The sequence below is a fragment of the Rhinolophus sinicus genome, chromosome 1 (genome assembly GCF_057876585.1).
Source record: "Rhinolophus sinicus isolate RSI-liver-muscle chromosome 1, RSI-T2T, whole genome shotgun sequence".
In the NCBI taxonomy this organism is placed as follows: domain Eukaryota; kingdom Metazoa; phylum Chordata; class Mammalia; order Chiroptera; family Rhinolophidae; genus Rhinolophus; species Rhinolophus sinicus.
In genome coordinates this window covers 185,855,879-185,881,234 of record NC_142501.1, presented here as the reverse complement: position 1 = coordinate 185,881,234, position 25,356 = coordinate 185,855,879, and the positions used below count along the sequence as shown (strand labels likewise).

The following is a 25,356-nucleotide window of genomic DNA, read 5'->3' as shown; positions in this document are numbered from 1 at the left end:
TGAAAGGACAACCACTTGAAGCTGAATGGTACCCTCCACAACTAAGATTGAAAGGACAACAACTTGACTTGGAAAAAAAAATGTCCTGGGAGTACACACTGTTCCCCAATAAAGTCCTGTTCCCCTTCCCCAATAAAATCTTAAAAAAAAAAAAAAAAATTGTAAAAATCGCAATTACTTTTTCACCAACCTAATATTAAAATATCTTTTCTAATAACTACTAGCCTTCTCAGCCAATGAGCATGGGCACAAATACCTGAGGATTAGTAATTTTATAGAGAAATGAAGTGGAATATTGACAGTTTTATACTCCGGAAATACTTTATTTAAGAAGATGTATTGACATTGCCTAGTTTAGTCTCAATTTTTGAAGATTCATTCACGATAGCTTTAGACTGAGCATAGAAATATACCCCTTAAAAGAAATCGGGAGTTTAGCACCCTGCCAGCTGTACTTAGCACAAAGCTTCTGTAATTTAGAAGTAGTCCTTCCTGAGAAAGTTATTTCCCCTTTCACTGCAGATAAATCTGTGTATCGAATAGACTATCTAGATTATAGCACTGCCTCTAAAAAAAATCTTTATATACATTAGTGATGTAATGCTATCATGGTTTGTTCCCTAAAGGATAGTAGTCTTCTGTCTGCCTCCTTCCACACATACATTGTAGGAATAAAATTTAAGTTTAAGTTTACACATCTCTTTAATAAGCTGTTAGGAAAGCAGTTTCCCATCTGTAGACATGGGTTCTATTGCTAAGTAGGGTCTTGTTAGCAGGAATTATATCTCAGAATACTTCTGCTTAGCATGTTGTTATTCTAGGGAAAAATTTGAAGTTTTGTTTTTAAAAATTATATAAGTATTAAGCAAACATGATAAATAAATAGGCTATTTCAAGCTTTCAGGACACTCAAAATATCAAGCACAGTTAAATGTATCCATCGAGAAAGTCCCAGGTATAGTAAAAGGGGAAATAAAAATAATATTTTATATTTTTGCTATGTTTTTCTATCCAAAGGTGGTAACAAATTAGTAGAACTGAATTATTTGGCTACAAAAGTCTGGGTAGAAATCTCTGTACGAATCAGGACAATTCAAGTTGAGACCAACCATTTTGCATTTGTTGTTCAGTGTCTGCTGTTAAAGGAAAACTTTACTACTTTTCAATTGTTAACACATCTCTTTTTTTTCTCTTTTTCTGAAGGTGTGATAACTATTCATTCTCCACTAGGTATAAAAGATTAGACTCTGGAAAGAAAATAAACGACACATTTCAATTTTTTCATCTTTCTTTGTGAGCTCATGTTCTTTAGTGATATTTTCTTAAAATTTTTTTAGAGCAGAAAAATAAAAGGTTTGTGTATCATTAAGGAGAGATAATAGCCAGAATGGAAAATTTCACAAAATCATATATTTTAGATTTTTATTTCAGAGGATGATTATAGCTAATAATGTCTAGCTTCCACTGAGTACTTTGCCCACATAATTACATGGTGTAATTTGACTTTACATTTTAGGACATTAATTAAAACCTTCAATTTAAGTCAGGATCAAATGCTGAGAAATATATGGGAGGGGTTTGAAGCTGAATATCTTGCTGCATAAAATTAAACACTGATTAAGTAGAGAGCAGAGATTGTCAAAAAATACCATCTTGCACAAAGTAAAATGCTGGTTTGATATGTTTTAAAGTCAATCTCAATGTCTGAAACAGCTGGATAAAAATGGTTGTAGAAAGTAGTGTTTTCCTTCTTGTATTTCTAGTTTTGCATTTTGTGAACTTCTTTTGCTTCGTGCATTGAACATACTCTGAACCTTTAATGTAAAGTCATCAGTGTAAAATCTGGGCCTGGGGAGAATGGGTTGAAGTCGCATGTAGATTTTATGTATCTGTCCCTCAATTTGTGTAAACTCACCATGCTGTTTGTTTGCATTTGTATGTCAGAGGCAGTGAGCAAAGATCAGGAGATGCAGGGGTTTCAAGATGAAGGAGAAATCCTAGGGAGACAGAAGTAATCCATGGTGGCTTTAGGGCCCAGGCGCATGTCCAAGAACAACAGCTGGCCTCATCCAATGCCTTAGAATAATTATAAATATATCATGGTTCTTTACACAAATGTGGAAATAATTTCATTTTTCAATTCCAATATCATCAATAGAATATTTTTTCTTTGTTATTGTGAAATGTCTTATTTCTTAATCTTTGGCCCCGAAATAAATATATGACTACATACATATTTCGTTGGGGAGAAGTTCCCTATACTTTACTATTTGTTTTTCCATGTACTTATTGATTTACCTAAGCCCTATTTTTGCCCTAATTTAATCATAGGAACTAAATCATTTATCCATTCAACAAACATTGTTAAAACGGGCTAGGAACTTGGCTTAATATAGATCAGACTGTGAAAATAAGGAGAAATAGTTTTCATTTAGAAGCACATAGTTAATAGAATGATATAATTTTGTTTTGTTAAGCAAAGATCTGTAGATTTAAATTATAATTTAAAGCAAAAATCTGTAATTTGGGGCAGTAAATCTGGAATCGTGACATTGGATCCTATTCTTCTGCTGTTCATTTTTTTTTTTTTTTTTTTTTTTTTGAGGAGAGAAGGCATCCTTATTAATGTTCTTATTAACAGAGCAAAGTTGGTTAAACACCCCACACATCTGTCATTATACTCCACTCTACACTTGAAAGGTATCAAATGTACGCGTATATCACTGGGATCTTTGGGAAGAAGTTCATAACCCTCAAGTAGTAGGCTCAATTAGAAGAATCTTGATTCCTCTTGCATAGCCTTAGAGGGTTTGCAGTGGTTAAATTTTATCTTTTATTCAATAAGCTATTGCAGATAATTACCTACATTTCCTGAGTGTGATGTACCTGAGTAATGATGAACAGACGTGGTGAAATCTTTCAGACATCTTTGCTACCCTTCCACTTTTTTACTCTATCCTCTTTCCTTGGAATTGCCTTACTTTTGAGGACTGTCAAAGTATCTGAATAACTCAAGAAGTATACTTCTCCATGTTCAGGGTTCACATGTTTTTTCATGGAAAGTCATTGGTCAGAAGATTTAATATCAAACATACTTTTTGGTATATCTAAAACTTATATGTATATTTCTTTCTTTTCTTTTCCTTGATACACTCACAGCACAAAATGTCTCTCAATTAGAATTACGAATAATTTTAGTTATAAATTTCATTGGGAATTCTTTACTTCACAGACCCATAATGAAAGTTACTGTAAGTTGTATAAGTAATGTCTTCCTTTTCTAATTCCCATAGCATTTTCTTTGTAAGCACTTCAGCACATCTCATATTTCATCTCCTTTTTTGCTGCTGAATTTTTGTTTCTTTTTAAATTAACAACACTATTTTTTTTAGAGCAGCTTTAGGTTCATAGCAAAACTGAGTGGAAAATGCAGAGGTTTCCCCTATACCTTTTGTCTATCCCACTACCACTCTCCCCAACCCTCTTCTCCCACTGTGGGCATCCTGTACCAGAGTGGTACATTTGTTACAAACGATGAACCTACACTGACACGTCATTATCATCCAAAGTCCATAGTTGACATTAGGGCTCACTCTTGGGGTTGTACATTTTATGGGTTTTGACATATGTATAATGATATATATATATTCACCATTGTAATATCATACAGAATAGTTCCATTGCCCTAAAAATCCTCTGTGCTCTGCTTATTCATTCATCCCGTAATCACTAATCTTTTCATTTTCTCTACAGTTTTGCATCATCCCAAATGTCATGTAGTTGGAACCATACAATATGTAACCAGTTCAGATTGGCTTCTTTTTTGAGTGAGTTTTGACTGCTGAGAGTTTTCATCATGAATTAGTATTGCTTAGTGTGTATTTAAGTTTTCTCCATGGCTTCATAATTCATTTCTTTTTAGCCCTGCCTAATATTCCATTGTCAGATTGTACCACACTCTATCCATTCACCTACTGAAGTACATGCTGGATGTTTCCAAATTTTGACAATTATAAATAAAATGGCTATCAACATCTGTGTGCAGGTTTTTGTGTGGACATAGGACGCATTAAATTTATTTGGGTAAACACCAAGGAGCATGATTTCTGGATTGTATGGTAAGAGTATGTTTAGTTTTGTAAGAAACTACCAAACTTTCTTCCAAAGTGGCTGTACCATTTTGCATTCCCACCAACAGGGAATGAGAGTTCCTATTGCTCCACATCTTCACCAGCATTTATTGTTGTCAGTGTTTTAGATTTTGGTCATTCTAATAGGTAGTGTAGCAGTATTTCATTGTTGTTTTAATTTTCAATTACCTATTGAGATATGATTTCCTATGCTTATTTGTCATCTATATATCTTTGGTGATGTATACTCAGGTTTTGGCCCATTTTTTAATTGGATTTTTCATTTTCTTATACTTGGTTTTAAGAGTTCTTTTTATATTTTGGATAATAGTCCTTTATCAGATTTGTCTTTTGCAAATATCTTCTCCCAGTCTGTGGCTTGTCTTCTCATTTGCTTGACTTCTCATCGTCTTTTGCAGCACATGGGTTTTTAATTTTAATGAAGTCCAGCATATCAATTATTTCTTTCATGGCTGTGCCTTTGATGTTGCATCCAAAAAGTCATCACCATACCTAAGGTCGCCTAGGTATTCTCCTATGTTATCTTCTAGGAGTTTTGTAGTTTTGCATTTTACATTTAAATCTATGATCCATTTTGAGTTAATTTTTGTGAAGAGTGTAAAGTCTGAGTCCAGGTTTTTTCTGCATGTGAATATCCAGTTCTTCCAGCACCATTTGTTGAAAAGACTGTCTTTGCTCCATTGTATTGCCTTTTGCTCCTTTGTCAAAGATCAGTTGACTATTTATGTGGACCTGTTTCTGGACTCTCTGTTTTGTTTCACTCATCTTTCTGTGTATTTTTTCACCAATACTGTCTTGACTACTGTAGTTTTATAGTAAGTATTGAAGTTGGATAGTGTCAAGCATTGTTTTTGCTCAATTTTTAAGTTGGTAGTGTCAACTTCAATACTTACTATAACTTCAAAAATCCTCCAACTTTGTTCTTTACTACTGAGTTGGCTATTCTAGGTCCTTAGACTCTCCATATAAACTTTAAAATTAGTTTGTTGATGTCCACAAAACATTGCTAGAATCTTGATTAGGATTATGTTAAATATATAGGTCAAGTTAAGAAGAACTGATATCCTAACACTAGTGAGTCTATTTATCCATGAACATGGACTATCTCTCTATTTATTTAGTTCTTATTTGATATCTTTCATCAGAGTGTTGTAGTTTTCCTCATATAGAACTTGTTGTATTTTGTTAGATTTATGCCTAACTATTTCAATATTTTAGGTAAAAATCTAAATGGTAATTTTTTAAAAATTTCAAATTCCATGTGTTAATTTTTTATGTATAATAAATTTATGTGTAATAAATTTGTTCATTTGTTATGTATAATAAAGTGTTTGACTTTTGTATATTAATCTTGTGTTCTCCAACCTTGCTATAATTGTTCCAGGAATCTTTTGTTGTTGTTGATTCTTTTGAATTTTCTACATGAACAATCATGCCATGTGAACAAAGACAATTCTATTTCTTCCTCCATAATCTATATACCTTTCATTCCCTTTTCTTGTCTTATTGCATTAGCTAGAACTTGCAATATGATTCTGAAAAGCAGCGGTATGAGGAGACAACTTGCCTTTTTCCCGGTCTTAGCAGGAAAGCTTTGGGTTTCTTACCACTGAATATGGTATCAGTAAGTTTGTTTGTAGGTGTTTTTATCACATTGAGGAAGTTCCCCTCTATCCCCAGTCTGCTGAGAGTTTTCATCATGAATTAGTATTGGTTAGTGTGAAAAGCTTTTCACCATCTATTTATTTATCTGATCATGCGATTTTGTTCTTTAGCCTATTGATGTGATAGATTGATTACATTAATTGATTTTCAAAGATTGAGCCAGCCTTTTTATACCTAGGATAAATACTACTTGGCCATAGTTTATTAAGTATTTTTATACATGGTTGGAGTCAATTTGCTAACATTCTGTTAAGGATTTTTGCATCTATGTTCATGAGAGAGAGTGGCCTGTAGTTTTCTTGTAACATCGTTGTCTAATTTGGTAGTCGGGTAATGCTTGCCTCATGGAATGAGTTAGAAAGCATTCCTTCTGCTTCTATGTTCTGGAAGAGATTGTAGAGAATTGTTATAATTTCTTCCTTAAATATTTAGTAGAATGCATCGGTGAACCCATATGGGGCTGGTACTTTGTGTTTGGGAAGTTTATTAATTGTGGATTCAATTTTTAAAATAGGTATAAGCCTGTTCAGATTGTGTGTTTCTTCTTGAGTGAGTTTTGACAGTGTGTCTTTCAAAGAATTGGTCCATTTCACCTAGGTAACCAATTTGTAGGCATTAATTTTTTTCATAGTATTCTTTTATTAACCTTTTAATGTCCATGGGATATGTAATGATGGCCCCCATCTCATTTTCGATATTAATTTGTGTCTTCTCTTTTTCTTAACCTGGTTAGTGGCTTATCAATTTTATCGATCTTTTCAAAGAACCAGCTTTTCGTTTTGTTGATTTTCCTCTATTGACTTATTGTTTTCAATTTCATTGATTTCTATTCTAATTTTTATTATTATTTTTCTTCTGATTACTTTGGATTAAATTTGCTCTTCTTAGTTTCCTTAGGTGGAAACTTAGATATTTAATTTTATTGGCTCTTTCTTCTTTTCTAATATGTGCATTTAATGCCCCATCTAAGCATTGTTTTTGCTCCATCCCACAAATTTTAATGTTACATTTTTTATTTTGATTTAGTTAAATATTTCTTAGTTTTTCTTGCAATTTTATCTTGGCCCCATGTGTTATTAAGAAGTGTTTTTTTTGCTTTTTTTTTTTTTTTAATTAAGATTTTATTTTTTTAGAGAACTTTTGAGTTCACAGCAAAATTGAAAAAGGTACAGAGATTGCCCATATACTCTGTACCCTCACACATGCATAGTCTCCCTCATTATCAGCATCCTCCCCCAGAAGGTACATTTGTTACAGTTGATGAACCTACCCTGACACATCATTGTCACCCAGTATCCATAGTTTATATTATGGTTCACTGTTGGTGTTATACAGTCTATAGGTTTGGACAAATGTATAATGATATGTATTAATCATTATGGTATCATACAGTGTGATTTCACTGCCTTAAAAAGCCTCTGTGCTCCACCTACTCATTCCTCTGAAGCCCTAGCAACTGCTGATCTTTTTATTGTTTCCACAGTTTTGCCTTTCCAGAATGTCATATAGTTGGAATCAAATAGAATCGAAGTGTGCTCTTTAATGTCCTAGTGTTTTGGGATTTTCTAGCTATCTTTCTGTTATTGATTTCTACTTTGATTCCATGTGGTCTGAGAGCAATGTTGTATAATTTCTATCTTTTAGAATTTATTAATGTATGTTTTATGACCCCAAATTTGATCTATCTTGGCGAATGTTCCATGTGTGTTTGAGAAGAATGTATAATATGGTGTTGTTGGATAAAGTAGTCTATAGATGCTAATTATATCCAGGTGATTGATGGTGTGGTTAGATTCAACTATGTCCTTACTTGTTTCCTTCTTGCTCGATCTGTCCAGTTCTGATAAAGCGGTGTTGAAGTCTCCAATTACAACAGTGGATTCATCTATTTCTCCTTGCAGTTCTGTCAGGTTTTCCCTGATTTGATGCCCTTTTGTTAGGTGCATACACATTAAGGATTATTATATCTTCTTGGAGTATTTATCCCTTTATTATTGTGTAATACCCCTCTTTATCCCAGATAATATTTCTTGCTCTAAAGTCTGCTCTGACTAAAATTAATATAGCTACTCTAGCTTTATTTAGGTACAAGGTATATCTTTCTCTATCCATTTACATTTAATCTATGTGTCTTTTTATTTAAAAACTGTTTTCTTGTAGACTTGAATCTTGTTTTATAATCCACTCTGTTTTCGATCCAATCTCTGTCTTTCAACTGGTGTTTTATACTATTGAAATTTAAAGGGACTATTGTTATAGTTGGATTAATACCCATAATTTTTATTGCCCTTGTTTTTTGTTCTAATTTTTGTCTTCATACTTTTTCTGCTTTCGTTGGTTTTAATTGAGCATTTTATATCATTCCCTTTCCTCTCCTTTCTAAGCATATCAATTATACTTCTCTTTTTTTTTTCACCTTTTTCAGTGTTTCCCCTAGAGTTCACAATGTACATTCACAATTAATGTAAATCCACTTTCAAATAACACTATACTATTTCATGAGTTGTGCGAATACCTCATAACAACAAAGCAAATAACAAAGCAATCCAAATTCCTTTCTCCCATTCCATGTATCTTTGCTGTCATTCACTTCACTTATTCCTAAGCATGCATATATACATAATCATACATAATTGAGTACATTGTTATTATTTTGAAGAAGGTGTTATATGTTAGATCAATTAACAATAAGAAAACCAAAAGATTTTATTTTACCTTCACTTATTCCTTCTCTGATGCTCTTCCTTTTTTTATATAGGTCCAAGTTTATGAGCTATTTACTTTTTGTTCTCTCTGGAGAGCTTCTTTTACCATTTCTTGCAAGGCAGGTGTACTGGTAACAAATTCCCTCAATTTTTGCTTGTCTGAGATATATTTATTTCTCCGTCACCACAGGATACAGAATTTTTGGTTGGTGAATTCAATTTTGAAGGATAATTTTATAGGGTATAGAATTCTCAACACCTTACATATATCACTCCACTCTCTTTTTATTTCCATGGTTTCTGAGAAGTTGGATGTAATTCTTATCTTTGCTCCTATCTTTGTTTCCCTCACTTCCTGGCTTTTTCAAGATTTAAAGTTCATATCTCATTTTCTGAAATTTGAATATGATATGCCTAGGTGTAGCTTTTGTTTATTTGTTTTTATCATTTATCTGTTTGGTGTACTTTGAGCTTCCTGGATCTGTGGTTTGGTATCTGACATTAATTTGAGGAAATTCCCAATTTCTTCAAGTACTTTATTACTTTAAATACTGCTTTTTCTTTCTTTCTCTCTTCTCTAGTATTCCCATTAGGCTTATGCTGCACTTTTGTAATTTCCCATAGTTCGTTGATATTCTATTTTGCTTTTGAAATTTTTTTATTCTGTTTTCACTTTATTTTTCAGTTTTGGAAGTTTCTACTGCCGTTTTCTCAATATCAGAGATTTTTTTCCTTAGCCATGTCCGGTCTACTAATGAGGCCATCAAAGGCAGTCTGCATTTCTGTTCCAGTGTTTTTTAAATCGCTATTATTTCTTTTTATTCTCCCTTATAATTTCTATCTCTCTGCTTACGTTATCCATCTGTTCTTGTATTGTTGTGTACTTTTTTTATTAAAGTCCTTAGCATATTAATCATAGTTAAAAAAAAAAATTCCTGACCTGATAATTCTAAACATTTCTGCTGTATCTGACTCTGTCTCTGATGTTTGTTCATTCTCTTCAAATTGTGTTTCTTGTCTTTTAGTAGGCCTTGTAATTTTTTGTTAAAAGATGGACATGATGTACCGGGAAAAAGGAAGTGTGATAAATAGGCCTTTAATAATATAGCGGTAAGCTACAGGGCAGGGGAGGGGGGCGCGTGCGCATTCTATAGTTCTAGGATTACGTCTCAATCTTTTGGTGAGCCAAGGCCCCTGGACCATGAATTTCACCAGTGCTTCTCAGATTCCCCTCCCTCTTAGGTGGGACAGGATAATTGGGGTGGGGGGGTGGGGGGACTAGATTTGGTATTTTTCTTCCCCCTGGTAAGTTAGACTCTGACATAACCGCAACAGGTTTTGCTGTGGTAAAATTGATACTCCTGAAGGCAGGCCTTTTTAAAAAAACGAAAAAAAAAAAAAAAAAAAAACCCACAATGTTCTCATGTATTTTAATATGGTTCCTTTCCATCTTCCCCTGCTATAAGCCTGAGGGGATTTTTCTCCAGTATTCACTATGAGGTCCTGGAGGTAGAACTCACAGATGTATGGGGACCCTGACATGACTGGTTTCTCCTGGAGTTTTTAACTCTAAGACTTGCACACATCAAGCTTCCAGCAATTCATCAATTATAGTTTCGACTTCCCTGCCCCAGCACTAGTTCAGGTGCTGGTTTCTGCTTTGGGGGTTCTGCTTCAATAAATTGTGAAAGTTGTGATTCTCTGTGACCTCAGTTCTCTGAAAGATTTAAGAAGAGTTGTTGATTTTGTTCAATTTGTTCAACTTTTTACCTGTGGTTAGGACTGAGTAGTGACTTCTAAGCTCCTTATATGCTGGACTGGAAACTGGAAGTTATGTTTCTTGAAAGCACAGATTATGGTGAGTTCATCTGTATATATCCCGTTAAAAAGTTATCATGATGTCTCCCACATTGCTGGTTCTCAATAAATACTTTCAAATGAATGACTAGATACATGCCTACACTTTATAAATTTTTCTGTGATCCCTTTCTACTGTCAAAATTCCATTTTTTCCCCCTTCATCTGTCTTAAAATGTGACACCTTTGTTGCTGCAGGTGTGAACACTGAATCTACAAATGAGTTATGTAACTGGAATTTGTCCCAACTTGAATCAGGGCAACTATCCCTTACCAGTTTTACGTGTAACCCAAAGGTCACTTTCTCTATGATACATGTTAAGCATAGGAAGTATTTTATGTGCACTGTTGAGATAGCATCTTGGCGGCTGCTTCTCCGTATCTCATGTTCCTTTTGCAGATCTAAGTGCTGCTAGGGCTACTTCTCACATTGATGTATTAGAAGCCAGAATTCTCAAACTCTTGGCTCCTTGATGCAACTATCCTTACCCTGGCTTCAGTAGAGGGATTATGTAACAAAAGCCACAATTCTTTGTATTGCCTGATTCCTTAACCTTCTTCCTGCTGGACCTTCCTCATATTTCTACGCAACTTTTACAGTTTTCATCAGCTTTATCCAAGGAATGGGGATGATTGATGGAAGTTAGAACACAGACAAAAACAGATATAAAATTGATGTGAATGTTCCTTTAGTTCAAATGAAAAGAGCGAAAAAAAATGTAAGCCCTGCCTACCTCATTTTCTAGCTTTGCTGTGTGACTCGATGCCTACTCTTTGACTTTTGACAGAACTTCAAAAACCTACAGGTTAACTCTCTACCTGCCTCCACCCAATCCTACCCAATAACATTTGGTCCCCTTATACTTCATCTTCCTTTCTACACAAGAAAATCTTTCAAATGCATGAATCCTATAACAGCCAGAAATAATTCAGTTTAGCCTGGGAGAGGGACTATGTTGTGAGGTGGTGAAGCTCCAACAGAAGGGGCTAGGGGGCTTTTCTACCTCAGTTCTGGATCTCTTTTAGGTCTCCCTGCTACCATGTGTCCCCAAAAATAAGACCTAGCCAGACAATCAGCTCTAATGAGTCTTTTGGAGCAAAAATTAACATAAGACCTGGTCTTATATTTTGTTAGATAAGACCCGGTCTTATAATAAAATGAGACTGGGACTTATATTAATTTTTGCTCCAAAAGACGCATTAGAGCTGATTATCTGGCTAGGTCTTATTTTTTGGGAAACACGGTAATACAAAGTATTTCTCTGCCTCTTTATTCTTCATGATAGTCAAGTGGACAATTATTGGATCAAGTACATACAAGCACCCACACACATTCACATACAGACACCCTCCCCAAATAGAAAAGTGATTTTTGTGGAAGAGCAGTAGAGATCCATACTAAACAAAGGTCTTTCCCTAAATATAACCAACCCTGCAGATTCCTATGCCCGCAACCCCCCTATGACAATTTTGTACTCAGAGGTCAACCTTGCATGAGGCATGGGTCTATTACCATATTCTACCAAAGTAGTAAGCGTATTACCTGCCTCCTGGTGGCTGCTCCCTGGTTCTCTTGGCATGGTCTTGAAATTATACTTTTCTGTAGCTTATGCCATCTCATATTCTGAGTTAAGGTGTCACCTATAATAATCTCTGGAAATGGAAAGGAAAAAAATAAGATCTGTTTTCATTCTACTCAAGTAAATCCCCTAGAAGTGGGGGTGGGGGTGTTCTTTCAGTTGCTGTTTAAAATCTATTGGAGAAGATGATTTATAAGAAATTTTTTTGATGTATGTAATTTTATGATTCTAAGTAATACTACAAGAATGTTATACCTATTTTGACTCTTATTTAAACATGTGAATTTGATTTTGGACCAAAACCATTTCAATACATTCTGTGTCTATTTTACAAGTATTTCATTGGACGCCTATATTCATAAATTTTTAATAATATCCTGCTTTCTACTGTTCTAGCGATTAGTGGTCTAGCTATCTAATTTGACTGCTGTTTGATATTGCTTGAACAAATACTTTATTGAAGCTATTCTTTACTATACTGGCAACTTTTTTATGCTGTAATTATATAGCCACTCCTTCCCTCAGAAGACCAAAAATTAGGAGGTCCTCATGATGTAGTACTACCATAATTTACATTCAAGTGTAATTTTAGCATCCAGAGTCACACTTTTATTTGTTACCAGCACTGTGCATGCCTTACATAAAGAAAAGACCCTGTTACCTAACATTGGCAACCTCACACTCTAGTACCTGCCGAAAATGAAATTCTCTGTCACATTGATATTCTTGGTAAGTGTGTTTGAGTCCTACGCTCCAGCCTTACTGAAGTACTTTGAATTCCCAGGACACTGACTGCTTTCTTATGTCCTCATGACTTTCACACACTGCTCCCTTAGCCTAGATGTCACATTCCACCTCTCGACCCCACTCTCCATCACCTTCTACACCTGCATAACTCCTTATCTTTCAAAACTTAGCTCGGATGTCACATCCTTTGGGAAGCCTTTTTCAGTTCTGCCCCCACCCTCAAGTCTGGATTGCCTGTCCATCCTGCATTCATACTTGCACATAATTGTTGTCTTTGAAAGTATGCACTTTTTTAGATCTTTGTCCTAAATTGTGAGCCTGTTGATCTTAGGAACTATGCCATTTATCTCTATATTGGCAGCACATAGTAGATAGCCATCAATGTTTAATGAACTGATGGCAGCATTGCTTGTAGACACTTATGTGAGTGTTCCTTCTGGTTTTTCTATTCTATCTAGATGACGTATGCAGAGCTTGCTGGTATACCAAGTTATAAATCTTATGGGAAGGGCTTTTTCATTTCTTGATATATTTGGATCTTATTCCAGAACTATTGTCGTTATTTTATTTTTTTGTGAGGGATAGACATTAGCGATTACCGTTCACCTATTGTATCTAAGACCTTCTGCTAGGTGCTTAGTATGTTTTCTCATTTAATGCTTATGATGTTCCCTTAAGATTGGTTTTCATCATCTTCATTATGTGATTGAGCAACGGGACACTGGGGAAGTTAAGTAATTTGTTCAATTTCATGTGGTTAAGTGGCAGAGCCAGGATTTGAATTCTAGGTATATCTATTATTTAGAGCTCTTACTTTTTGTACTACATATATTATATTTATTTAAATGCATATTAAGTGCTTAAGGAAAGTTACTGTAAGAACATTTTCATTTATGGAAATAGAATTAAAGCTCAATCACCAGCCCTGCTGTATTGCCCAATTTATCATAAATAGCTATTTAGTTTTAAACATGTTTGGCTTTAAAGATCTCCGTTAAACAGAGAGTGAGCTTTTTCAAAATCCATATTGCGATAAAAATAGTCTCCTGAATACTTTAATAATTATAGGAAATTATTAATAATGCTTAAACTAAAAATGAAATTACATTTGATCACACACACACACACACACACACACACAAATACACAAATCCGTACATCTAAACCATCAAGACAGAGTTTTGTGTTAAAAAAAATAATGTATTATTAGAGGATCACTTTGGAATTCTCTAAAAATGTGATACTGCAGCTCTGCACAGTGTCCAGGATACAGGATCTGGTTTGCACATTTGCGACAAATCTCTTCCCAAAGCTGCAAAACAATTTGTTTCTGTCATCAGGGGGTTAAAGAAGCAGTTTTCTTCCTGTGCTGTTGAGAGAGGCTTTTTTCCCCTAAGAGATCCGGGAAATACATCAGAAGAGGAGATTATTCACATTTGCCCCTATGCTACTAAACAGTTGTTTGTTTTTTCTCTCTCTAGTGTAGAAGCCTTTCTGATTCTCTACTTATCAAAGAAAGTGAAGAACTGCTCCTATGTGCTGCCACCACTGCTGAGTCAGTTCTTTGGTTTTTCCTGTATCAGTCAGATTTTAACTTGACTGTACAAGGGTCTTTAGTTCAAAGCTCAGCTGTATTTGGTGGTCCTTCTTCAAGTCTTTATGGACATTTGCCAATTTTGTAAAACTGCTACAGAGTTCAACAGACTTTTTACATTCTTGGCAAGATTCCAGCTCTAAGAGATCTGGGATAAGAGAGAACACTACACAGAGAATAGAAAAAACCTTTGTGGAAATGTGATGGAGTAGTTTATGTCATATACTTAGTCATTTTTTTCTGCTCTGAATGATATGAATTTTTCAGGTTATATTAAATGTAAAATTTATTTTCTTTGGTATGACTCTCATTTGTCTTTCTTTTTTGAAGATAAATTTTCTTAATAAGGAAATACTTGTGTATTAGTTTTACTGTAAAAATTTAATATATACTAAGGAGACATATTCAAGGGATAAGAAATAAAATTCACTTTTTTATAGACAGCATAGCAAAATAGAAATATTGGCTTTTATAATTTATTCATCCATTTAGGTAAACTTGAAAGACATTAGGGGAGAAACAATTCTCAAAGTTTCATAATTAAATTTATTGATAGTAACAATGACAAAAATAATTAACATTTATTGAGCATTTATTTATAAATAGAAACTGTTCTCATTGTTTTACATGTCATTTTATTAAATATTCACAGGAATCTTATGAGGATTAATTAATTTATTATTTACTTTTTACGAAAGAGAAAAATGAAGCACTGGGAAGTTAGGAAACTTTTCTAAGGTCACACAGCATTTCAGTTAGTATCCTTTTGAAGACAAGTAAAAGAAAACAAAACAATAAGGACATTTACTATCTTACCGAACTATAAATCTAGAGGTAGAGCTACTCTAGGGTTGATTAACTCAATATCATCAAAGACTGATTTTCTTTTCATCTCTTTCCCTCTTCTTAGCAAATTGTCTTGTCCTCCCAGCTCCCCTCTAAGATGATTGCCATATTTTCAGGCATCATAGGCAGAAAGCTTTGTCATCAGACAGGGAAAAATGGGAGAAACCCTTTTCTCAGCTCTCTTTTTAAGCAAGAGGAATCTCTTCCAGCAACTGGTTGGGCAGTTTTCTACTGATGTCTCATTGGCCAGAATTGCAGCATGTGCTCAGGCTTAAACCAATCACCCAAAAAGGAGAAAAGCACCACCAGATTGGCTTAATTTAATTAAGATTCAGTCTCTGGAGAAGGAGAGGGGCATAGTGTCTCCTAGAAATACACCCTCAGAGGAAAGTAAACAAAATAGGATTTTGTTAATGAAGAAAATGGGGGTCGGGCCAACTATATCTGCTACCCGTAGCTAATGAGTTGTAGCCTGAAATTCAAACCCCAGGAAGTCTGTCTCTTAGCCTGTGCTCTGAGCTACCTTGCTATGAAAAGTTTGATGTTATGTTCTAAGGCAGTTTTCTCTAATTTCTTGTAAAATCACATACTCTAAGAAGCAAACAAGCATAATTTTAAACAAGAATTTGGCGTAAAAAATGTTTTCACTCCATAATCCACCACATTCATTTAGCTTGGAAAGGATATATGTGCCTTGATGTACGTACCTTAAGAAAAATAAACTGTAGTCATCATCTTTAATCTCATTTACTTCTCTTGAGAAGCAGTAAATCACTACAGAATTGGGCGGGGGGATGGGGAGGAGCCTCGTGCCTCATATAAATATCCCGAAGATCTTCCGTAACAACTGAATTTATTATCCATGTCCGTGTTTATTCATAAGAAAATTGAAATAGAGTGCGGTAATTTAATTTGTACTACTAAATCTATTCAGTCATTCATTTACTACTTCTTTGATTTACTCAATAAATGTTTATTTAGGGCAAATAAAAACAAGAAGAAAGAGCAAAAGGGACTAAGAGAAAAACAGGTGAACAGAAACCGAGAGAATAACCAGAAGCCTGGGAGAACTTTAATCTTAGTCTCAAAGATTAAAATGATATTCTTCCAACACGAATTTCTTGCAACATGAATTTCTTTAGTCTTAAGGGAATACACACTGTACAAAATGACATTGAACAAGATTTTTTTTTAATCATCATGTAATTACGCATCGATTATATTCCTGACAGTATTTGGTATTGTTAATATAAAATAAACACTACATTCTTCCTTGAAAGAAGTTATTGCCTAATGAGGGAGAAAAATAAACAATGACAACATTATGAAACCTATAAAATGGAATTTATTCCAAGACTAGAAGGTCAGGGAAGGCTTCACATAGGAATGTAATGTTTGAACTGAGACTTAAAGGATGAGAGGAAATTTACAAGTGATGTAGCCACTACCCAATTGGCTGGGGCCAAATCTAAATTGGGATCCCTGGGCTGTACCATAGTGAACATGAGAGAAGTTCCAGAGGAAAGATTCCAAAGCCAGATCAGAGAAGACATTTTACTGGTTTATTTGCACCGGGCCAGAAATAACATAAACAGGCTGTGACAGAGGAGGTGAAAGGTGTTGTGGGCTGAAGAATTTGTAAAGCAAGGAACCAACTATAGACAGAGGATTAAATATAAAAGGAAAGTCAGGAGGATATATTGGCACTTCAAATCCAGAGGAGGCTAAGGATAACTAAAGAGCACTGGGATAGAGCGAGTCCAGGATACAATTTCCCGGACTCTCATTCCTGTTGTAAAGCTGTCAATTTCTCCTGGATGCAGAGAAGTGGAAGGTGAGACATTCCACACAGAACAAACAGTAGTTGCAAAATTATAGTATAGCACATTTAGGAAACACAATTTATGACTGAGTAAAGACTCCACGTGTAGGTATACTCATACAAGGAGAGGTTAGAGAAAAATATGGAATGATGATCAGGGAAAGACTTTGAAGGGTCTAATGTGCCACATGGAATTTTGAACTGATTCCACACGTAAGGAATCCTTGGAGAATACATGTTATCAGCTTTGGATTTTAGAAAGCTCGCTCTGGAACTGGTATGGAGATAAGTTTCAGGGAGATGGGATTTGAATCATGGAGATAAGGTAGAATGCTACTGCAATAGTGCAGGTAATAACAGATGAAGATCTAAACTAAGACAGGGATAGTAGACATGGAAAGGGGGAAGGGAAATATATATTGTCTGGACTGTAGGTATGGATGACCTATTAGATGTATGAGGTGACACAGAAGTAAGTGTCAAGGGTAAATCTTCACGTTCTCGGTAGACAGGGGTACTCTTGACAGGGGTACTCTTGGTTGAAATTAAAGGATAAATAGGAGCAGGATAAATTGTCGTGTTTCCCTGAAAACAAGACCTACCCCCAAAATAAGCCCCAGTTAAGATCGTCAGCCAAACAGACACATTTAGTACATTATGACGATGTTCCAGAAGATGACATGACTGTATTTGACATCCCCTGAAAATATGCCCTAATGCATCTTTTGGAGCCAAAAGTAATATAAGACCCGGTCTCATTTTCGGGGAAACACGGTAGGAGAGTATGAGTTTGGGACAAGGAAGGGGGAGGAGTGAAGGAATAATTTGAACAACTCAGTTTTGTGCAAATCACGTTGGAGGCATTTGGGGAATTTGCCCATGGGAAATTGGTACTATCGACCTGGCCATCATAGTATATGAATTAAAGCTACAGATTTGGGAGGCATGGATATTTAGGTTGAGCCACAGAGGTTGGTAAACTCCTGCAAGAAAAACAGTTAACAGAGAAGAGTGTAAAGGATATGAACTTTGAGAAACATTAACATTCCAGCGATAGTGAGAAAAAGTGGAGTCTATAAATAACGGAATGGGATTATGAAAACCAAGAGTAAAGAAGTTTCAAGGAGACTGCAAAAACATCCACACTACAGAGAGTAGGTGAGGCTTCCTGGATGAGAACCAGCTGAATATTAACCCTGGGGATACGTCACAGATCACTGATTTGGTACCTTTTTGGGAGTACCTGGTTACCTCTAGCCTTGTGATATAATGGTGTTAGGAACCTGGCCATAAGTTAATATAAAAAGAAACAATAAGTACTATTTTAATTTTAAAAAATCATATTAAAATTATCTTAATGAAGAATAGAGGAAAGAGAGGGATTATTTATAATATAACAGAAAAGTCTAAAGTTTAATGGTGCTGACAGGTTTCGGTCAACAGAAAATAAGTAGCAAATGACTGTAGGTCAGCAAGAATAGAGAAGGGGAAGCATGGCTGGGTGCCCAATGGAATTTCTGAGTGCTCCTCCATCCTTTGTGATGGAGCTCCTGAACATACTTTATAGCACAGGCTCATCACTGAATAGTGGAGCAAGGGGTTTGTACCTCACAGGAGGCCATGTGGTGTGGTTGGAAGGACAAGAAACATGGAAGACATGGATATAATGCTGATCTCTGACACTTCTGATGATCAGTAGTTGCTTTTCTCTTCCATCCTGAATGATGATAAATTCATGCTAAACTTTAAAAGTTCTTCCCAGCAGTTATTTGTCCTCTGAATCAATGGCACACACTTTCTCTGTATCTTTTTATATTATTCAAGGTGTGTCTATATCAGAAATAATAATTTGAATATTTAATACTTATATGTATATATTTAAGTGTTTCTATAATTTTTGCATATATGTGTTGTGGGCTAGAGTGTGCATAGAAATAAATGTAACCTAAACACAACATTTCATTTCTGTGTTCACAGGCAAAAGTTGACATTTTTTAACATAAAGTGTAAAATTAAAAAAAAAAAATGTTTCCCACCATATGCTATAAATAATTATCTACATTCTCATGTAAGATACAGATTTTATGAAAACTGGCCAAGTACATGAATAGGTTTTTAAGGTATATAGACAGTTTATGCTAATAGATTTCAGTGTTTTTTTTTAAGAACAAAAGAATGCAAAGAGTTGATCACATGGAATTCAAAGTTAAATGGAATTTAAGAAAACAATGTTATACATTGATGCTGTCCTCTGCTCAGTTAAGCTGTGTATCCATGAGACACCTAGTGAGAAAAAGAACAAAGATCTTGGATTTATTTTTAAGTATGTTATTAAAAAAAAAAAGTCATTAGTAGTCATGTTGATGGTCCTTTTTTGTGTGAAGTCTGTCAGTTTCTGATATTTGTTGGTGTGACTTTAAAGTTGTCAGTATTATTCCCTGACAGGGAGGGGCTGGTATCTCTGTTTTCTTCATTTATTTTAGGGGAAGTCCCGTGATGAAAGGGAGGGATACCTGACCCTCATCTGCCTTTTTCCCCCTATGGTCTTTTCTTCTCCCTACACCCAACATTTTTATTTTTCACTTGTCAAAGGTGAAAAAAAAAGTTTATTATCTTACTAAATGACAAATGGTTAGTTTTCTCATTAGAAAGAGATGAAAATTTTTATATTAGCTCAAGGGAACTATGATACATATTACTTCTGAATCGTGTTGAGGTCTACATTTTAAAATATCTCATCATCTTTGAGGATGAAATGGGTGGGGATCTGTAAATATTGGACTTAGTGGAAAATAACTCTTGAAGGTGCATTAAGAATCTGGAAAACAATCTTTCCTTGGGAATTTCATGGAGGCAGGAGAAAAAGTGTTTTTAGTAACTGCCTTATTTTCTTTAATATCATTTTTTGTCTATTTTTTTTTCCATTGGAAATTCATGGTGGATACTAAATTTGTCATTAGGATTTACACTAAACTAAGTTTTAAAAGACCTTTCATTGGAACATTGATTAAATTTTTAATAGATATTGAGAATTATACATGCATATAGTTCCAAAGTGATTGTTGGGTTGAAATTTTGCTCTATTTTGATGAGAACTTTTCATTGCTTATTTTGATGAGAACTCTTATATCTAATATGTTATGTCCAATGTTAATAAGATAAATGCGTTTAGCCATACCTTTCCTATACAGATTTATTGATTTTTCTATGGCTTCTGAGCTAGCTGACTACCTCTTCAAGGTATTCATGTGTCATGAATAATACTATAAAGTAGCTGTGTGGGAAAAGCATGTCAGTCTTTATAGCCAGCCTCTCTTATAAAATAAACCATTTTAGAATTTCCTAGATTTTCTTTTTTTTTTTTGGGGGGGGGCACATTTTAAGGTAAAGAAAATACCCTTTGCACTCTCAAAATAAATATAAATGTCAATTTGTTGATTTTAAGTAGGTGTAGTTTGTGCTAAAGTTGAGGAATGAAGAAGAATTGAAATAGAATTTCACAGCCCATCTTTCTGAAATTTTAAACTGTATGTCATGTCACTGTAACAATAATCTGTAATAGGAAATTCTGGGATGGGACTGGGGAGACAGAGAAGAAAGGTAATATTGTATAATTAATTGCTTTGTTAAAAATTGACTTTTTTAAATATGGAGATTAAGAATGTCTCTTCTATGTTCTCAGCCCAATTGCATGAGAGATAGCACTCATACTAAAAATGTAGATGGTACAGGCAGTTTACTCATTAAGTGCAGTAGAGGCTCATGTCTGACATCTTAGTAATAGTATATTCTTGAGTAAAATTGGTGATTAGGATTGTTAGAGCAAAGTAGTTTTGACAGAAAATTTTACAGCTTCTAGAATTAACCACATTCAATAAATGGAAATACAATTGACAGGTTTTATGAAGGAAGCTAAAGTACATTTAAAAGGAAAAGCTGCTGCTTGGTATGTTAAAGTTTGCTGAAAAGGATTTGGGTTTATTCAATATCTTTCCTTCTGTTTGTTTGAGAAAACCAGCCTTAAGGACAAGTACCAGAGCTTTTTCTAGGGTCATTTTACATGTATACCCTTTAAAATAAAGAAAATGGAATATTTCCAAGTGGTAGAGACTTATTTTTATAGTCCATTTTACCTTTTCATAGCTCTCCATTTTTCATTGTTACATATTATGAAATTATCAAAGTAAAATTATGTAATGAGTTTCTTTCATGTTTTAACCATTTAGTTTAAATAAAAAGAGAAACAGAATTTTTTAAATAATTTTTTTATCATAGACAATTACAAGCAAATCCAAAAGTATTGAGAATAGATTAATGAAATTAATTTGTATTCAACCAGCCTGAACAATGATCAACATATGGCCTCCATTCCTACCCACTTACTCCAATGCCAGGATTATTTTGAAGAAAATCTGAGATAAAATATTTAATATGAAGATATTTCAGAATTTATTTCTAAAAATTTAGGACTTTTTCTTTGCCATAATCACAGCATCATTCTCACACCCAATAAATAGCAATACTTTCTTAATATCACCAAATATCTACACAATATTTTCATTTCCCCAAGTATTGTGAATTTCTAATTTTTTTTGGTACGAATCAGGGTCCAAACTTCTTAAAATTGATTGACATGTCTCGTAAATTTTCTTTCATCTATAGGTTGTGAAGAAATTAGGTATTTTTTTCCTACAGTTTCCCAAAGTCTGGATTTTGTTATTGCATTCCCAAAGGTGTCTTTTAATGTGTCCCTCTATTCCCTGTATTTCCTTCAAATTAGTAGTGAGAGCTAGAAGCTTGATCAAAATTAACTTCATGTTTTGGCAAGACTGTCATAATGGGAGTTTGGGGCTTCTGTTAAGTAAGTAATGTCTGACTCTTGCTCTCTTTCATTATCTGGCTTTGATGAAAATTCACTGGAACTGTTAATTCATTTGGTGTTGCCAAAAAAGTGAATTTTTAAATTTTAGTATTCTTTTTTTCACTCATTAATTGGAATATTTCTATAAAGAGGAACGTCCCGTTATTATCTGTTTGAGTTACACTGAGTTATGGTTTCTATAGGAAAGGAAGGATTCATGCCTAATTCTTGCCTTTTATTTATCTATGTTCAAAATCATGGACTGGTTTCCTAGCATCTGCCAAAAGTGATCAATATGTGTGTTTTAATATCATTGAAAACTCATTAATTTAATGAGTCAATACTTTGTAGTTATTCTTATTAGTGCTTAAATTGCCCCATTTTTCCCCCACTTGGCTCCTGAGCCCTTGAACAGAACTCTGGTAGTCTTGATAGCATCCTCGCTACCTAGTATGACAAAATGCCTCAGGTTCCTCTTGATCACATCAGTATTTACATGACTTGTAAGTATTTACTTAAATATATAGCAAAAGTGGTAGATTTAAACCCAAACGTAATGATAATGACATTAAATGTAAATAGTCTAAACACTCCCAATTAAACGTCAGATATTGTCATATTGGATAAACAGCAAGACTCAATCATATGAATGTTCAGAAATTCACTACAAATATAAAGAAAGCTGAGTGGCTATATTAATGTCAGGTAAGGTAGATTTTCAAACGAGGAAGATTACCAGGGAGATAGAGGGATATTTCATAATGATAAAGAAGTCAATTCATCAAAAGGACATAGCAGTCCTAAAAGTATATACAATTAATAAAAGCACTTCTAAATATATGAAGCAAAAATTGGTAGAACTACAAAGAGAAAATAAAAAGTTCTGTAGTTGTAAAGAATTTAATAACTCCTTCATAAATTGATAGAACAAATAAGGAAATAGAAGGTCTGAAGAACACTATTGACCAACTTGACTTTGTTGATATTTCTAGTACATTCTACCCAACAGCAGAACATTCTCCATTGTATATTCACCAGCTAGCCTGAATTCTGAGCTGTTAAACAATGTTCAATAAATTTAAGAGGATTGAAACCATACAGAATATATTATTTGACCATAATGAAATTAAATCAGAAATTGATAAAAGAAAAATATCTGAAAATTAGACAGTACACAACTAAATTGCACAAAGGTTGAGAAAACAACTCACAAAGTAGTTAAATATGTTTATCTACCTGTATGGATGATTGTATATATATAACTATATAATATCGCATTTTATTACATATAAATTTATTGCATATAAACACACATGTGCATGCATTTCAAGTTGAAAGTTTCATATATGTTTGAGTTTATTTGAAATGAATGGAATTAGAATTGTTGATTGTGGATTTCTATAGGGCAAACAGGATAATCATGCTTGGTATGATGGAAAGTGCTCCTCATAAGGAACTGAATTCCCAAGGGGAACAAAATATCACAAAAATATAAATGCGATGCATTTCAGATGACCCTTTAAGCTTTTTATAAAAATGATAGCCTGGATAATGGACAATTTATTTATACAATGAAGTTCACTGAACTGTTGGGTGTGGGTTTTGTTAGGGGATGAGGAAGAACATTTCAGCGGTAGCTCAAGCAGTTCAGGGTGTGTGAAGGGGAAACCTAAGAGAAGTATTGAAACGGTCTCAGCTTTGTGAAAGACACAGCCAGATGTCAGCCTAAAGAGGAGCCTTTGTCTGCTTTCTGTGCTGGGTAGAGAATGTCATGAAAGGGATAATAAACATATGGAATAAATTACTGGGAAAGGCAATAGGAGAAGAGCACAGATGAGCTTCAGAGACACCTAGACTTATTTCTGGAATAAGGAAAGTAATGCCTATTATGGCAAAACAGGAGGGTTGTGTTAGCCTATATGGGATTTTTTTTCTTTTGTTCAGTTTTTGCATTTTCAGTATTTTGATTTGTACATTTTACATATTTTGAAATCTCCGTTCTAATATCCTTCCCAAACCACACTCTTCTTTTCAACTTTATCTTCCACGAGGCCAGATAAGCTTAGGTTTGGGACATCAAGAACTATTCACTGTAGTTTATTTAGCAAACTTTGCTGCTACTGACTACAGCTTTTATTCATTAACCTTGCTCTTACCTGTAGTCACTGAGAGTTTGGCTTTACCTGCTCATTCCTCCTCAACTTCTACCTTTCCTTTTCCAATCACTATCATGGCTAAATCACACAATGTTTGACAAAATATGTTGAATATTTGTGGTTCTTCCCGACTCCCTTTAAATCCTATTTTGAAATGTTTTCAGATTGTCTGGGGGCAATTCTGTGATCTAAACAATATACTCTCATCCCACTTTAAAAGGGAGAGTTACGCATTGTTTCCCACTCCTCTAGTATCCCACTGAGATCTTCATTGAAGTCTCCTTTGAAGTAGCCACTTTTTAATTTCCTTGCAATGCTCTCTCTAGAATCCTGAGACCAGAGCTAGGTACTAGTAAACTTATATAAATTGTCAGAGAAAACTAATCAAAGTGTGAGTGAGGGAATCTTTTCATAGCTATCACTGTGCGGTCTTCTACCTTCAGTTCTGAGGGCTCATTCTAAGGCAATTGGGAGTATTTCATGTTTCTGGGATTGCAGTGTATAGCATACTCATCCTTCTCCAGTATTACATCCCAAACTCTGCACGCTGTAAGACAGGTCTTCCCAGGGTTGTTTTATGGAAATTCTTGATTAGCAATAATTATTAGAGGTTAACATTATTCTCTGGAGAAGATAAACATGGTGTTAAAGGTTAAGAGATTTTTACCAAAAAAAAAAAAAAAAAGAGAGAGATTTTTACAAACATTTTTATTCTTTAAGTTTCGAAATACTATGGGGAAAATATGTACATATATATATTTCTCTTTATGTAAAAAAATATTTAGATAATATAAACAAGATTAACAAATAGAAAATAACAATTTCCTTTATTTCAATTGCCCAAAGAAAGCTGCTGTTAACTTTTAAGTCTGTTTCCAGTCTTTTTTTTTCCTTTGTAACTGGCTTTAGTTTCATTTAACATTTTTTAAAACTGTTTCCGTATCCTTATTGGCATTCTAATTTGTAATTTTTAATAAGCACTAGTGTTCTTTGAAAATTTACTTATACTTCATTGTTGAATACTTAGTGGTTTCTCCTGTGTTATGACTACGTGTTTTACTGTGACAAATCCTGCAGACAAATCCTTGAGTACATCCATAATTATTTCCGTAGGTTGAATTACTAAAAATAATATATCAAAGAGTATGTACACGTTGCTAAACTGCCCTTCAGAAAAATTGCACCAAATTTTACTCCCACTAACAATATATGAAAGGGCCCAGTTTCCTGTATATTTGTGTTATCATTTTAAATCTGAAAGTTTGGTGAGAAAAAAATACTATCGCTTTGTTATTTTAATTTGATTAAATGATATCTAAATATTAGCAATTCATATAGTTTTAAAAATATGTCTGTTGACCTTTTTATTTTT

At 34.2% G+C, this 25,356-nt stretch overlaps 1 protein-coding gene across 1 annotated transcript in view; it reads left to right on the top strand.

Annotated features, from left to right (window-relative positions):
* Window positions 1-25,356, top strand: part of COL25A1 (collagen type XXV alpha 1 chain) — a 437,107-nt gene that overhangs the window by 155,389 nt on the left and 256,362 nt on the right. The gene's annotated exons all lie outside the window — the stretch shown is intronic.